General features: G+C 40.0%; 1 long non-coding RNA gene across 1 annotated transcript; it reads left to right on the forward strand.

Annotated features, from left to right (window-relative positions):
* The first annotated feature begins 10,521 nt into the window (after window positions 1-10,521).
* On the forward strand, window positions 10,522-11,469 carry LOC117184227 (uncharacterized). Its single transcript, XR_004469511.1, has 3 exons — window positions 10,522-11,009; window positions 11,129-11,247; window positions 11,312-11,469. It is a non-coding gene; the product is annotated as an uncharacterized lncRNA (long non-coding RNA).
* Window positions 11,470-17,784: the final 6,315 nt, after the last annotated feature.

The following is a 17,784-nucleotide window of genomic DNA, read 5'->3' on the forward strand; positions in this document are numbered from 1 at the left end:
AGAGCCGTTAGTTATTCGATCTATGTCCATACCTAATGATATTCTACCATTTATTTGTCTCTCTCATTCGTGCCTTTTTTATACCCGATACTCAAAATGCGTATTGGGGTATATTAGATTTGTGGTGAAAATGGATGTGTGTAACGTCCAGAAGGAATCGTTTCCGACCCCATAAAGTATATATATTCTTGATCAGCATCAATAGCCGAGTCGATTGAGCCATGTCCGTCTGTCCGTCCCTATCAGCGCCTAGTGCTCAAAGACTATAAAAGCTAGAGCAACGATGTTTTGGATCCAGATTTCTGTGATATGTCACTGTTACAAGTATATTTGAAAACTTCGCCCCGCCCACTACCGTATTTACGCTTCGAACCAAAACGAGTTTTTTTATAGACTTGGCGCCATACATTTTTTTTATGAATTTTGCTTTTTTTATGCCAAGTTTTTTTTTTTTATTAAATTTAGGATTTAAAAACTCACAAAAAGTATTTTTTTATTGCAAGGTTTTTTTTTTTAATTTAAATTGAAATTTATTTAAATTTTCAAATAATTTTTTTTCAGAGGTTGGTTTTATTTTTTTTTTTTAACATAACTTATGTTAAGTAATATTGCCATTTTAAAGAGCTGATAAATGCAGCTATGCTCCAGCTTAAAATCTGGGGAATCTTACGCTTTTAAATGCAAAATTGTATAGCTGCATTAATTAGGCGTCTTTTAAGGTATCGTTTCTTCTTCCAATAAAACATGAACCTTTCTTCCTTTAAACTTCCAGCCCCATCCTGAAATCCCTTTTCAATCACATTTCGCTACTGGCCCCAAAGGGCGATCCCTTTGATTCTTGTTGTTGTATTTTTTGGCAACACTTGCGGAATTGTATTCACTTTTAGCCCGCAACACGGAATTCACAGCTCCATTGCAGGGCTTAAAACTTTAAACTGCTCTAAGTAGGCAATGTCCTGGAAATATGCGACAGGCTAATGGATTTTTTTTTGCCGCTTTCGGCGCTTTCGGGATTGGGTTGGGGGAATCTTTTTTTTTTGTTTTTTGTGGACTAATGGAAGCGCGCCGACGACCTTTAAAATGTGAATAAACTGGGGTTTTTTCTCGTTTTGTTGTTCGCGAGTTTGGCTACCTTGCGCTTAACCCCTTGAAGCCCCCGCTGAATCACCCCTGGGGGGGCTTGTGAGGGGATGCCACGGAAAGTGGGTCTCGTTTGGCCGCTTTTAATGCCGCGTAAATTTTGCAGGATAATCCAATAAAGAGATTTTCGTTGTGGCCATTGCCGTCGTTGCCGTCGCTGCCGTAGGGCACACAAAACAAAACAACAAAGAAAATACTCAAAAAAAAAAAAAAAAATGCAAACATTTTCCATGGAACGAGGGCAAATAAATAAAGTTATGTCTCTCTGTGTTTAAACAATTTTCGGGACTACAGAGTGGATAAATGGTAGCAGAAAAATCCGCCACTAGTCGTTCATTCTGCCTTTAAATGGAATCCCTATTTTTGAGCCGCTATTTTATTGTCAATGTCAAGAGCAGAACAAGCCCCCTCTGAAAGAATGATTCCACACGTGTGGCACATTGGAGTTAAAATCCTTCACCGTTTTGCCCTCCCCCTCCTCCCACCCTTCTTCTGGGACTCGATTTCGATTGCCCTGCAAAAAGGCCCACAAGGGGGCTTTGCGTCCACTCGAGGGCGTCCGTCCACTTCATAGCCAGCGAACTACTTGAAAAATAGCTCCCATGAGTGTGTGTAATTTCTGGATCCAGCAAAACCAGCTTCAAAAACATCAGCAACAATAATACGAGTAGTACTCGTAAGACCAGCCGAACAACAACAGCAATTCACATACAAATTTGTTGTTGTTTTTTCAACAACTAAAACTCATCCGAGCGTGAGTACGTCAATATTCATATTACTCATACGCACAGTTGAGCAAACATCAAAAGGCCCCCCAAAAGACAGAAAGATCCTTTCCACAAATTGCCTAATAAATTTCTGCTTTTTTTTTTATTATTATTAATTAGAGTTCATTCAATGGGAAAATTAAAGCTTCCTGTTGAATGAAAAACGATTGACAAGCAAAATCTTAAATAAAATATATATAAAATTGTTTAATTGCCGGACAAGAGGCAATTAAGTTTCAACTTTAAAACATTTTAGCCCTGCAGATTTGACATTTCCAGACGAGCATTCCCTAATGAAAAGAAAACAATATACGAGATACATATTCTTTTGTTGGTTTTTGAGGGTATTCTGAGATGTTTGCCATGTAGAGAATAGAGGATAAAAAAAATACCTATATATTCCACAAATTTTTAAATTTAAGAGTATCTCAGGCGTCGGCGCATGTATCCATCATTTTCTTTTTGCCATAAAACGCTTTAGGTACCACCTTTGGGCCATAGCTAAATTTAACTTTATTAATTATTTGATGTTGAATTTGTATTTTATTAAAGCAAATATTTTGATTTGAATTTAAGCGACAAGCGACTCTCTGGCAGTCACACCCTACTATTCGAAAGTCGAATGCCAAGAGCGAATTTCAAACAGCAAAAATTCCTTCATTGCTGTTGTGTATCTCAGTATTTATCATTGGATGGGTGGAAGGGTGGATGGTGGAGGGTGAAGTTGCCGATTTCCAAGACAAAACAAATAGCAAACGAAGCGTGTCGAGCAGAGAACAGCATTCCAATCCTTGGACGAGGACGAGGGCTCGGGCTCGGGCACGGGCTGGGGCGAAACGGGCTGAAAGAAATCAATAAATTTCAAAGGAAATAATTAAGCAAGTAATTGACTTGGATTTCTTTTAGGAATTCCCCCATAAATCTCCGCCAGCTAAGCCACGTAGCTCACCAGCAAAGAAGCTAAAATACGAGTACGAGTACGGCCAGAGCAAAGCAGAGCAGAGCAAAGCAGAGCAAAGCATCTTCTTGTTAGTTCTCTTCGAATGTGTGTGTGTGTGTGTGTGTGTGAGGAGGCCAAAAAGGATTTCTGGCTTAAGCCATGTGTGGACAGTGCGTTTCGAAAGTGTATTTTAGTGTAGATTATTCCTTTCACTCTATATCCAATTAGATAACATTTCTGTTGGATTTATAGTTATATTTATCGATTAGGAAATCGATTTTTCAATGTTTCAACCACCAAGATACATTTTAGGATTAGACATTGGAGGGATTTAAATCAAAATCGAAGATATGAAGATTGTTTTTGATGATCAAAAAAGTAAAATAAATGTAATAGTCATCTATGCTGATATCGGACAAAAGTAAAGACTCTTAAAACTTGGATCTCTGAAAATCAATCAATTAAACAGTCTAATGGCACCGAACCGTACTGTAACCTTTCCATATATTTGTGTGTGTGCGTGTGTGTTCAACTTGCAATTGCAATTTCTTGTGTGTGTGTGTGTGTGTGTGTGTGTGTGGGAGAAGGTATGGCATCTATTTTACAGTTTCAACACGCCTGGAATGCGCCACACTTACACTTGCCACTAGCTGCCGGCATTCCCGGGCACCAGCAGCAGCAGCACGAGGATTTGTGGGCAGCACTGGGAAGACTCTGGGGGGCGGGTGGGCTGTTATAGACCGAGACTTGTGATATAAATAGACAAAATAAGATCCAAACGCCTCCGATGCCACCTCCCGCCCGACCCTGACACCACCGAACCGAACGTCTTTCGAAATTAAAGCCAAAGGCATTTCGGCAAATATGTTTGTTTGGTCAAAGCTGAAAGCCATGCTATCTCGTACTAGTATTTGCCCTGTGCGTTGGCGATAGTGTCACAGTGGCCTCCTGCCTGGCTGCCTGCCTGCCTTCTGGCCTCTTCTTCTGGGCAAGTGTTGATTGTTTGGTTGGAAAGAATTTCCGTTTCACACAGAGTGAAAGGAGAGGTCTTCCTTTCCGCCTTAATCGAGTGTGTTCAGTCGCCAAAATTAAACTGTCAAAAATGTCGTCTTTGTTTCCATTCCCCATTGTCACACTTAATTGGGCCTGAAAGGCAGGCCGGCAGTCAGGCCAGCACTGGCAAATACCTTTGGACACACCCATTGAAGACAGAATAGCATGCAAACAGAAATTTGGTGAATATCCAGGGAATTTTTAATGGACTTAAATGCAATTTAAGTGGTCTAATATATGCATATTGTGTTTGAAAAACATTGAATGAAATGAATCTTTTTTCTCTTTCGTTCTTGGAATACACAAATTGTTCTTACTCGTTCATTGAAAGATGATTCTAAAGTTGCTTAAATATATACATATATAAAAAATAAAAACGTGAATTTTCTTCTTTTTTTTTCTTTATTCTATGACTACAAGATTTTCTTATATTTGAGGCATGCTTCACGAAAATATTTTAATTTCAATAATATTTAATGCCTCTTAATTATTTATTTAATATTTTATTATTATTTATGGCTACAAGATTTTCTTATACTTGAGGCATGCTTCACGAAAATATTTTAATTTCAATAATATTTAATGCCTCTTAATTATTTATTTAATATTTTATTATTATTTTTCTATTATTTATGGCTACAAGATTTTCTTATATTTGAGGCATGTTTCACGAAAATATTTTAATTTCAATAATATTTAATGCCTCTTGATTATTTATTTTTGTTAACTTTATTTTTGTTAACATTATTTTAACAATATTTTACTAACATTTCCTTTGAATCGTGATCGCTTTCCTCTAATAAATCTTAAAATTTGTAATTTTTAATGGCCATATATGGGTTTTGCTTTATTACATTTTTTTGTAAGCATTTTTGACATATTTTGTGTGTGTTTATAGTCCCGAACAGCTAATGGCCATTCGCTTATGGAACATTTGTACAGAAAATGAACGTTTTTCGCCGCATTCCATGAATGTGGCACTGGAATCATTGAGTGAGGAGCAGAATTATCATTTTCTGAGACTGCAAAGCCTTTAAGAGCCACCAAATACTCATCGATTTCCTTAGCAAAAGCTTCCACGCAATACATAGATGCTCATGCATCTCCCATAAATTAATTACTGACTAAATGTAATCGTCTTTGGTTCCCCTTATGAAATCCGTTAACGATGTATCTTGTTTATTTCGCATTTTCCTCGGCTGCCTACTACCATTGTTTGCTTTTGGGTAAATTATTCCGTGTGATGTGATTCATTAGAGCAGCTTTCGAATACTGTTTGATTTTAAGGCAAAAACAAATATGATCCTCTATGGTTCTTAATTGGTATTGAGTAACCACTAAATGGGAGTTAGTTAAAGTCATGAATTTTCCTAATTTAATTTCTATAGAGCTTCTTTTCTTTTTATAAACAAACTCCCCTAAATGGCGCAAATTACTTGGCGCGTCATTAATTTTTCTAATTTCTATATGAAACTCAACGCGAGAGAAACGATGATGGAAAAGTAAAGTTTCGACATTTTCTGTTTGACTTAAAAAAAAAATAAATAAAAAAACAAAAAAAAAACACGTATCCCTTAGTGCTCTACAAATATTATGAAACGTGCAGAGGCATGGAATAAAAAGTTTTTAAGTATCTATGTGTGTGTGTGTGCGTGTGAGTATTTTAAATATAATAAAATATTTTTTGGATGGCAAAAAGAAACAGAAATTTATGCAAATCGAGAGAGAGAGGGGCAACAAAAGTTGCTAATTGTGCAGAAAATTGTGAGCACAAAGTATTATGAGGCACCCGCATGGCTCATGCCGCATGCCCCCATTCAGCATTCTCCTCTCTTTTGTCCACGTTTTTGTGCTGTACAATCTCCGGGCGGCTTTCCCTTTCCCTTTCCCTTTCTCGGGTCAAATTGTAATTTATACGAGACAGCGGAGGCGACAACGCCAGGCGGCTGGGAGCTTAACTTTTACAATGCATCAATAAATTACATTATCCTTAATTTCCCGCGTTTTTCCGGTCAACACTGGAAGAGAGCAAGCGACAGCGGAGCGGTCTGGCATTTAACCCGCCCGCAGTTCGCGCTGCTTGCCTCCTGCTGAGCCAGCGAATCCTTTCTACTGCCACGGGGCCTGGGCGTGGGCGTGGATGTGGTTGGGCGCAAGACCGTTGAAGAAAATGGCCAAAAGAGCAGAAAAATAGGTCCAATTAAACACATATGCAGTGCAGTGAGCACACGGTAAAGAAACGAGCCAAATACAATATAAAAATACAAAATTAAATTTAAAGATATTTGTAATGAGAATATTTCTGCAGCATACAATCCCCCAGCCTTTCAGTACAATCTTTGAACCACTTTTCGAAATACCAGGCACGCAGGCATAATCTTGTGCTAATTGCACGATTTTTGGGCCCAAAAACCACAAAAACCATTACGAATGTTTGAATTTGTGAATGGGCTATGATGATGATTATTGATATGGCGATGAGAGCACTGGCCACTGCCAGAATTCTGAATCGTTCTTCGAACATTGTGCGATTGTCCGATACTGAATGAATTTTCGGTGAGGCTGAGGCTGAGGATGGAGCTGGAGCTGGGACCTCCAGCACTTAGCACATAATTACATTGAGTTTCTCTCTCCGGGTATGTGTGTGCGTGTGTGTGTGTGTGTGTGTGTGGGTTTGGGGGAAGGGGGCTTACTACTAAACCTTAATTAAGCGACGCTGCATTGCGTTTATCTGATGCTCTGTGCTGCTCCGTCGGTCGGTCATTCGATTGGCGCATATTGAATATTTGACCAATTGGACTCTCTACAACCTATCTAACACTCCGTTTCCTCCCAGCCCCGTTTCCACTCTTGTATGGTGGGGGATTTCGGGGCTAATGAGTTTATGTTTGCGGCACTGCATTTACTTAGTCCGTGGCAGTCGGTACCCGTACATGTGGCAGGAGGGATGCTCTCAGTTCTCACTGAAATTTAAGCCCATTTTGCTAGGCAGATCGGAAAGTGTTTCCAACATTTTAAATGGTTTTGAGCATAGAATTTCAGTCAAAGATGGCAAAATTGAATGGGTTTATAGAGTGTAAAGAGGGGGACTCATATTTGGGCTTGAAAATCTGCTAGAAAGAGTCAAAGATGACTCAAAAATCATTCGACAAATTTAGGAATTTTTAGTAGTTTTTTTTCTAAGGTTCTTTTTTAAGGATTTTCTGATGTTTGGTGCCTGTACTTTCCACAAGAAAAATATTAATTGGTCCCTTATGAATAAATTCATATCTTATCCTAGGATTTTGCAATTTTAAAACTAAAAAACTTTCATAATTTTTACTCGGCATTTGCAGATTGGGTATCTACAGAAATTATTGAATTAAAACGATAATTGTCTGATCGTTTATGGATATTTTAAGTTGTGTCGTACCTGAAGATCCAAAGCGATCCAAAAGTTTAAGTTTTTTAAATATTTTTATATTTGCTCTCTGCAAATTGTGGACAAATATTAAAAATTTAAATTAATCATATAAATACCTTCCAATTTTTATGGTAACCCTTGTTGATATTTTTCTTTATATCTTTCACTCCAACAAGAGAAATTTCTGTTGAATTTCCTTTAATTTATTTATCTAGACCTTCAATTGGCCGAAAATAAATCTGAATAGCTGCAATCCTAATGTCAACCATCTAATCTTAGTAAAAAGACTCATACATGTGATTTTCTTAAGTTCAAAGGCCACGGCTCATTCATATGCATTGATTCTCTCCTTTAGCTCCAGGTTCTTTAGCTCAAAATGGATTTCCTGCCTGACAGATATTTTCACACCTACACACTATCCGGCCGAGGAGTATATAAATAGGACCAATCTAAGTAAGTAGCCGCCCCTCATGCCCCAGGCCATTGCGTGCGGCGGGCCGGTGGGGCAGGCTGAGACAAACCAAAAATAGATTAGCGCGTGCTCCGTTTTGGACTCAGGGGCTAGAGCTAGCTCCTCCTTTTTCCTGTCGAGCAACGTGGAACTTTTTGTATTCTCCTTTTTCTGTGTTTTTTTGTTTTATATTAAACATTTTATTTTTTACGTTTGAGTGAACTTTTAGTGCAGCATTAAAAAACAAACAAAAACAGACAACAAAAAAAAAAGAAAAAAAAATCGAAGAGCGACGCTGAGAAATGCAAATGGCTTTGGAACGGTTCTTTGTGCTGTGTCCTGTGCTGCAGCAGCGCAGCATCCTTGTTATTTTTTATGTGATGTCCTCTCAGCCGAAGGCTACAGACAGACCTCTGATTGTGTCCTTTGTTCCTTGGTTTTTGTGTGTTTGCTTTCTTTTTCCACTCTTTTTCTTTATTTTAATGCCTCCAAACGAAATCAAAAACAACTTGTTATCGATGTTTGTCATTGTGCGCCATACTTATTTTTCTTTCGTTTGAGAGGGGGCGGCAACCCTGCTTAAGGATGAAACGTGGCGTGGGGCGGCGTTGTCCCTGTTTTCCTACCTCTGCCGTTGTCATTCGTCAACGTTTCGCGTGATTGACTTTTCGGGTTAAATTAATTAAGCGTGTGCGTTTTTATTGTTGATTGAATACTCTCCCTCCCTCCCATCGGTTGTATGGGGCGTGGTCGGTTGGCCGATACGCCCATAACAATAACCTCTTTGTTTGCCGCCAGCCTGTGCCCCCCAAAAAAGGATGAAAATTATTTGTATTGACTTTTTGGTTGAGTTGTCGTTGATTTCTTGAGGGAGGGTAGGCCGCCGTTTCGTTGGATTTTGATTTGGGTTACCGACAGACAGGATTATGTGGGTATATTCGGTGAGCAGGGGATTTGTGTTATAATTGAATCCGTTACGCAGGGACACCATAGATCTGAAACAAGTTGGAGCAAATCTCAGATAAATTAATTAATAATTGAAGACCATAGAAGCACAAACCATCGTTTTTCCAACTATAGTATGTATTATAGCATCCACAACCAGTTATCGAGCATCGTATCGAATGCAGTACCCATTTCAAACTCCTCAGAACCTCACTTGACTCTGAAAACTTATCAGCCTCATGGACTCCACTCCAGCCCCGAGACGAAGCTCGAAAAACCCCTGAAAAGCCATCAAAACCACACAACTGAAAATTGCGAAATGAAAACCGCCGTCAACAGGGTGCGGGTTGGCGGGGGGTTGGTGGGGGGTGTAGGGGCAGTCAGAGGGGAGTGCGTGGGTGGGTTGGGGTTTTTTTTTCTATACGTATATTTTGACTGCAGCCAAAAAGTTTGGCATAAAATTTACTAATTTTATAATGTGGCAGGCAGACATTTATTCCGACGCTAATTACAAACATTTAAACTTTTAATTAGTTTTCAAACAAGGCAGCCAAGGCACAAAAATGTGTCTGTACACGTATGCCCAAAAGAAAATCAGCCAGAAGCGAGCAAGGGGGCTCTGATATGCCTCTGGTATGTAAATTCCCTTTTTTGTATCTGTACAAAATGTTGAGCACTACTCATTTATAGAGCTACAAACAGATACAAAAAAAATAAATCGTAGAAATGCGAAAAAATAAGCATGAAAATGCCATAAACAAATCCCAGAACTGATTGCCACTCAAACTAAAATGGAAATTGGCTACAAGCAAATGGCCATAAGCAGCTAACAAAAATACCAGAGCGAACCAGGGAGATCCAAGGGCCAATGACAGAGTGAATCAGAATGGGAGAAATTTTCGAATAAAATCTCAAGTATTTTTATCAACTCTTGGACCATTCACTTGACTCGCGCTGCCTATCAAACTAATTGAACATGTAAATACTTGGCTGGGGCGGGGGGACTGGAGGCTGTAGAAAATAATGACCGACTTGGGGGAGATCAAATTGAGAGAGAGCAAGGGCCAGACATGGCCAGAAAGGAAATGGGGATACATTTTTATGGGTGGAGCAATGCTCTATAAAATAAGATGAATATTCTACATTTTCTTCGCTAAATTGAATACATTTTAAGCTGTTCCCGTTGACATTGTTGTTGGAAATATATCTCTGGCAGCCCTACTCATCGGCCCGCTCACTCGAAAGTAATGCATGGCTCAAGAAAGAAGTAAAACGGAATGGGAAAAGAAACTAAAACATTAAATAACAATTGGAGAACAAGCGAAAAAAGTGATTATTAAATAAAAAGCAGTTCAAAAGCTGAAAGCTCTAGTATCTTCCCAATTCCCAATCCGTCAGGGATAATGCAGCAACATCCCAGACTTGTGTGCAATTATTTTGGACTTAAATCGAATTTGCTGTATTCATTGCAGTCCCTGGGAAATCATATTAACAAATATCGTATCGTATGTCCTTTGCTCTAATTTGCAGTCTTATCTGTTCATTACAAATGCATGCTATACCCACAACATTCATATGCAGACACGATGTGAATGGATATGAATAGTTAATGTGAATATTTTGGACGCACCACCTGACCGCAGATTGCCTGGGCCACAAGTCATGAAAGTATTAATGCCATTTTAAGTACTTCCGTAACGAAAACTAAACGCCAAACCAAACCAACCCACACACAGACAGGGATAGGCACACACCTACTTACATTTGTAGATACTTACCCAGTGGACCAAAAAGCGATAGTAAAACGGAACTATCATGTCCGGAAACGGACTTAGAAATGATAAAAATCCGGGAGCGATGAGTGAAGTCTCGCAAAATGCTCGCAGACGGACTTAGAAAAGAGCATTTACCGGACAAAAACCGAGTGACGACAAAGTCTCGCAAAACTATCACAAACGGACTTAAAAACGGGTGAAAAATGGACAGAAAAGTGAAACATAACGGAAAAAATAGCTAGGTACGGGTGAAGTCTCACAAAATGCTCGCAGACGGACTCAGAAAAGAGCATTTACCGGACGAAAACCGTGCGACGACCAAAGTCTCGCAAAACTATCACAAACGGACTTAAAAACGGGCACAATACGCAAGAAACGCCGGATCACGTAATAGAACATGAACGAACATGTCAAACTGCGGCCCGGCACAACGCCGCCGTTTTTTCGTTTTGTGTTATTTTGTGATTAAAAACCGCAGCAGAAGGACGTAAACGGGAAGTTAAATCATAAAAATAGTGAAAAAAAGGAAAAATCGGTAAGTAAATTATTATTTATTTAATAGTATAGTATAGTGCACAAAATTTGAGTTTGGGAGCAGTATAAGACCCCAAAAAGACAACAATCTACACATTCTGTGTATATATTTTTTTCTAGCCATCTTCTTGTGCATCAGGCGACCTGCGTCAACGAATATGTACATATAACAATTTTCGCTGGAACTGACTTTGCGCACCATTTTTTGTGTTACTTGCTGGTTACTCTAGCCATCCGTAGTAAGTATTATTTTCAAATTTATATATATATTGTAATATAATAAACATGATTATTTGTTTACAGCGGGATTTAAGGAAAGATTTTCATTAGAAGACGCCGATTTCGACCGAGTAACGCAAAAATTTTTCCAATATGCCCAGGACAGAGTGTCGAAGGAAAAAAAACAAATTAAATTTAATTCACTAATATAATTTTTTAATCTATTTATGTAAAACCAAAATTAAAAATTAAAATTAATTAAAATAAAATTAAAAATTATAAAAAACAAAAAAAATTGTGCGTCCCTTTTCATATTACTTTCGGCTCGCAAAAGATATCATAAACGGCTCGCAAAAGGCTCGCAAGAGATATCATAAACGGCTCGCAAAAGGCCCGCAAGAGGTATCATAAACGGCTCGCAAAAGGCCCGCAAAAGATATCATAAACGGCTCGCAAAGGGCCCGCAAAAGATATCATAAAAGGCTCGCAAAAGATCCGTTTCTGTGCTACCGAAAATGAAACTTTCACTGCCACAAACTGAGCGACTAGTGATTCATTTTCTTATCGTTTTCGGATCTCAAATCGGTAATTTTACACGGCTGAGTTCCGCTTAGCTCTCGTTTGCGATATCTTTTACGAAGTTTTGGTCCACTGGGTAGGCACACTCTCAGATACTCCCATACACACATACATATGTATATGTACATACATACGAGTATGTACAGTACCGGGGAAAGAGATGGCGAAAAATGCAAAGCTCACTAATTCTAACTGCAGCATAAATTAAAGCTCTCATGAATAATAATTCAAGACAGTCCGGGAAAAGGGGAAATAAACTACATACAACAGCAGCAACAGCGGCAGCAGCAGGGGGCAGAGAGTAGTGAGCAGAATCTGTGGCAGTAGCAACATCAGCAGCAGAAGCAAAACCAAAAGCAGCAGCATCAAAAAGCCACTTGAGCAAATGCCTCTGTCGTTTGTGTTCCCAAAAACCAAAACTCCAATTAAACTCTGCGATTTTTCTGGGGGTTTATTGAATGAATGGATCCCCCTCTCAATCGCAGTAAATTTTATTATACTCAATAAATAATAATAAAACAATAGGACCGCTTTATGGGGGCAGTCTTGGGGCAGGGCTGCTGTATGTTTTCTAACCCTCAAAAATATACTTATTTCAGGGTTAAAGGCGACCTCTGACGTTATAAGATTGATTCAAAATGATTTATCTTTAAAAAAAAAAATAAAGAAATATAGTAAATACTCTCCTCCCGAACGGATATCTTGGCCTTATGGACATATCATACATAGTCTGTATGTATTTATTTATTCCTAAAAAATGGCACTATACATTTTTTTTATGAATTAAAATTATTTATACAAGTATTTATAGTCTGTAGTAATACAAATATTAGCTCTAAATCTCTATTGAATTACAAAATAAATACTGAACGTTGCACAGTGATAATTATATAAGTGACGGGCTTATGGGGTTTTATTTGTATATCCTTACCGATTCAAAAATCATATTTTCAAGACTATTGTCTTGGTTGCAGTTGGCAGCAGTTTACTTTTTTGATATCCATTCGGATGCTTTAAATAGTAAGGCAATTAGTTGGCTCAGACGTTGGGGCTAAAGCTTAGGGGGTTTCATTCCTTTTGCAAGTCGAGAAAATGGCTAGCTCTTGCTGTTTGTTGCCCAAGAAAATGTAAGCCTCTTAGCTGTACAAAAATATTTAAAAAATATACAAAATCATATTTTTCTATAAGAATCTGTTCCCCGGAACACTGTTCACTAACCCCACCCCCACCCCCCCCCACACGTTCCTTGTGTCGCCAAAAAGCCAACAAAATTTTATAGCTGTTGTCATTATTTCATGTGCAGTGCCACATAGTCACGCCCCATGCCTTTCGGTCCACAAAACACGCACCCAGCACCATTCCACCCACAAGCAGACATACATACGTTGATCATACGCAGTGTTGTGCTTACAAATTTCAAATGCATGGCACTTTAGTGCAGGAGCAACACCAGCAAGAACCAGAAGCAGGAGCAGGAGCAGGTCCGTGTCTCTTGCGCCCACGCAGACAGGCAGACAGGCGGCACATACAAGGACAATTTTTCGCATTTTGTTGGTTTTATTTTTGTATATTTATTTATATGTTATTCCCCCTGGCTAAACTATGAGTACAAGTGCACACAACACACACACGCACACACACACACTTGTCGGGCACCAGGAACAGGATTGGTCTCGGATTGGGGCTAACGCTTCGGCCCGCGCGACTCTGCCTTTACGATATTTTGGCGAACCAATTTAATGGCCAGAATCATTATTATATTTTGCTTTTAAAGTAAATACTGGTCACAAAAATATGGAACAAAAATATTGATTTTATTGGAGAGTGTTCAATGAGCGTCGTTTCTGGATGGATGGATATTTTTAATTGAAAGAGTTTTTGGTAAGTTTGGTAACGCAGGAAACCTGACCGAGGGGCGCTGCCGCATGACGCGCAAGGCATGAAAACCGTACTGTTATTATGAAAAGCAGTATGGAACATCTAAATCGTCTAGTTTCCTATTGGGACGACGGAAATGCCAGTGTATCTACAGCTTCGACCTGCAAAAGTATCTCCTTTCCGGCACTCCTTCAGCTAATTGTTAACTTCTGTTGGAACAACAAACCCATTTAGTGAATGTCATAGAAATCCCCACAACAACTGTTCCAGGACATGCAGCCCCAGTCATTACTCAGCCATTGGGAGACAAGGACTCGGCATCCGTTGGTGCCTTTGCGGCAGAAAAGTTAATCATACGCTGCTTAAAATTACAAATCACCGCAATCCATGGAGAGGACTTACAACGAGATGCTGCTGCTGTTGCTCCTGCTGCTGCTGCAAGGATAATAACAGAGAGACAGCGAGAGGGCCAGCCTGCTGTGCCTGCCCCCCCGTCCGCCCCGCTGCCTCTTAAGTGTTTTAAACTGCCACCATTTAACGGTAATTATTGCAACACTGTGGCACATTTTAAGTGCTCTCATGGCGCGCAGTTCGCCTCGGACTGACTCTCTGATGGTCAACACCTGGACGGCAGCACACCAGCACCTGGCCTGCATAAATTTCCGGCTCAGCATTTTACTTAATCCCGTCTATTTTGCAAAAGGATTATCAAGGCAACTTTTTAATTCGACGGCGAAGTAGCCCCAGCCCCAGCCCCAGCACCAGTCTCCCATCCTCCCATCCTCATCAACCCATCCTTGTCGTCGCCAGTCGTGATGTCAGCAGTTTTCTGTGGTGGCCTTTTAATGGGCCTTTCATGCCCCTTTCCTTTCATTATCCAGGACGAGCCCCATCATCAACTCTCCTTTTAATGCCCATTGAAGGCCCATTTGATGCGTGGCCAACAAAGCGTGCTCGGGAACTTGCCAACTTTTGCCACCAGCCACCAGGCAGCAGGCAGCAGGCAGCAGACAGCACTGCAGCAGGCGAGAAGATAATAACTTGAAATGATGGATTAAAGTAGCCGTTAAATTGAAGTCGTACGACTAGGTAAGCGCAGCAAGGGTCAAGGGTCGAGAGGTCCTTATATCTCTCTGACTTTCCTCTAGGAAGAGTTTTTGTAGGGTTTCAATTGCTCTTCGGTAGAGACGTTTCCCAGAAATGTGTACTGTCCATCTTTATGAAAATCGTTTGCTTAAAATGTTTGCCCAAAAATGTTCCTTTTTATTCATATTTATGTACACATGTATGTAGATGTGTAAATAAAAAATCTGTATTTCCTCCTAGCAAATGATGAGTACGACTATCGTAATAACACTTTCATCAACGGATGTAACCTTCCTCGCTCAGAGGTCGCTGCTGATGCACAGTGCTAGTTTTTGTACATGGCCGTCAGAGAGTCTACATCACAATTTGAACCTGTGACACGAATATAGCGCACGGCTCGCTCCTTGAAGATGCAGTTTGATTCCGCTATTTCCTGATTATAACTCGATGCCACAGGATGCCAGTGAGTCTGGTCGCAAGAGACATCCAAGTCGATCACTTTGTTATATGCGTGAGAAATGCGAAATCCAATAAAATTTATTACCAAATTGTTTCTCATCTCGAAGACTGTACGATTTTGGTCATCCTGGAAACGGCGCGCAAGACGTGTCGGCAACACAACGACACGGTAGGCCAGATTATTTACGGTATCCACTTGACCAATGGCGTTGAATATTTGCTTCGGCTCGAGTAAGCCAGAGGGGCGTACCTCTTGCACCAGCTGTTGGACAGTCAAAAGCGGGAGACGTACGAGCGCAGCCACCGTCTTGAAGTCCTCGCTCGGATGGTTGTCCCTCCATTTGCATACAGCTCGAAAGATATCAATTTCGAGGGCCGCCAACTTGTCCCGTCGCAGGAGTTCCTCAAGTGATTCCTTGGACAGCTTTTCGAAGGAATCATTGAGGCATTGAGGCATTCTTCAGCCCGTTGGCCCGTTCAGCCCGACATCCAGGATCGTGCACACATTACTGACAGAAATATTCTGCTGCAGGTATTTGTCTATTCCCGTCTCGACGGCCTGCAACCCGTAAAGATGTGCCAAATCGAGCACATCGATAATGGTGTCAACGTCCAGTGTGGACAGAGGCATCTTCCCCGAGTAGAGATATCCCAGGATTAACTTGAAGGCTTCAAGCGGCACCTCCAGCGGAACTTCCCGTTGGTTCGACTCGGCCAAACCGCCGTAGAGCAAAGCGCGGAAGTACTCAGAGCGCGCCGCCAGAAGGAGACGTCTGGACAGGCAGCCGCTGATCCTCCACCAAGAGCTCCACGTCCGACAAGTGCTCGTTCATGCAGAGGCCGCCCCCCAAAACCCATATTTATTTCCTTCTCCGTTTTTTTGTTGTGCCTGGACTTGGTATTTTACGAGCACCCTGTTTCTTTCATGATTTGCTGCGGAAATGACGCAAATAACGCAACAAATTTAAGCAACTTAAACAAAATTTTACAAAGTCACAAACAATAGACAAAACGCAAAAACACACCTTTCGCTTCGGGTCGGCTTCGGCTTTGGGTTATTTATGACAATAGGCATGTGTGAGAGACCCGGACCCGACAACAGGATGTTTTATATTATGCCATGCGAAAATAAAGGCAAACACACACGCAGACGTCCCTGAACACATCCGCCCACGTACGTAGTGTCCTATTTGTCTATTGTTCTTGTTGTTGTAATATTTTGCATAAATTCCATTTATGTTCGAAAGAATGAAGGGTATGCAGGGACTTGTGAGGGGTATGGCACATAGAGAAAAATATTAAAAAGGTGTGAAACAGTTTTGAGTTGAGTTTTCGGACCCCGTAGGGGGCTAGTTCCAATATATTCAGAGAATATGTTTATTAGAATATCTCCTGATTAGATCTTAGATTAGATACATCAGATATCTACTCTTAATAAATATAAGTATTTAGAAGTAACAAAGAAGAGACTTCATTTTCACAAATTCCACTCAAAATATACTTAATTTCAAATTTTGGTTTACAACTAAAATTCCCAACTATTTTCCAGGTCATTCGCCTAGGCGACCCACCAATTAGACAGTACTTTTTAACCTTTTTGTGTCATTTTGAGAGTGAAATTTAATTGTGCTGCTCATTAATGGCACGTCGCCTGCCCCGAAAGCCTGCCGCCGGAAATATGTGATTTCCGGCAATAAATACATATTTGTGCCATATTCAGAAAAATGCATACATTACTCATACATATGTATGTACATATATGTGCATATTCAGGTATAATATGTATTTATATCTGCATGTAAATTCTCAATAAATTCCAGGCAGGGAAATACTGAGAAATCCGCACAGATAATTACATGATGGAATAGGGGGACAATGCTACTCCAGAATACCATATATTTTCCCACATTCGCATGCAGAAATTTATGAGTTTCAATTGAAATTTATAACTTGATTATCACTTTTGCATTTTCTATTTGATGGCAGGGCTTTTTCTCATCCTCATTCGTAGCGCGTATTATGAGGGTCTGAGAGAGCAAACAATCATTTGAGCATAAAGCCATAAATCTATGCGCCAATAATAAGGATTCCAAAGGAGTAATACGAAACACACACACACCAACAGAGGGGAAAGAATTTCGAGAATAAGCACAAAAAAAAAGGGACAAGCGGACATGAGACAGCAGAAAGTCGGAATATTATGTGGAATTAGCGGAAATACACTTTCTTTTGAGAAGAGGGAACTAAGGTAAGGCGCTCACGCTCATGGAGAAAGTGTCTTAAATATTTGGCTAGAATTAATCATATTTTTGAGAAGATATTTCCATTAATTACCTAGAGAGCAACATACGTATACTCTAGAAGTGACTTTAAATCGCACCCGTGGCACCACAAAGCTAATCAACTTTCTTCAGTTAAAGCACGAGTATATGTATAAATCTTTCAATGATAATGGAGGAATGGGGCGACCGAAGCCGAAGCCGAAGCCAATCAAAGACAAAACAATAAACAGGCATGACAATAAATAAATAAATAAATAAATGCCCAGACAAAGG

This window comes from Drosophila pseudoobscura, chromosome 4 (assembly GCF_009870125.1).
Source record: "Drosophila pseudoobscura strain MV-25-SWS-2005 chromosome 4, UCI_Dpse_MV25, whole genome shotgun sequence".
Lineage (NCBI taxonomy): Eukaryota > Metazoa > Arthropoda > Insecta > Diptera > Drosophilidae > Drosophila > Drosophila pseudoobscura.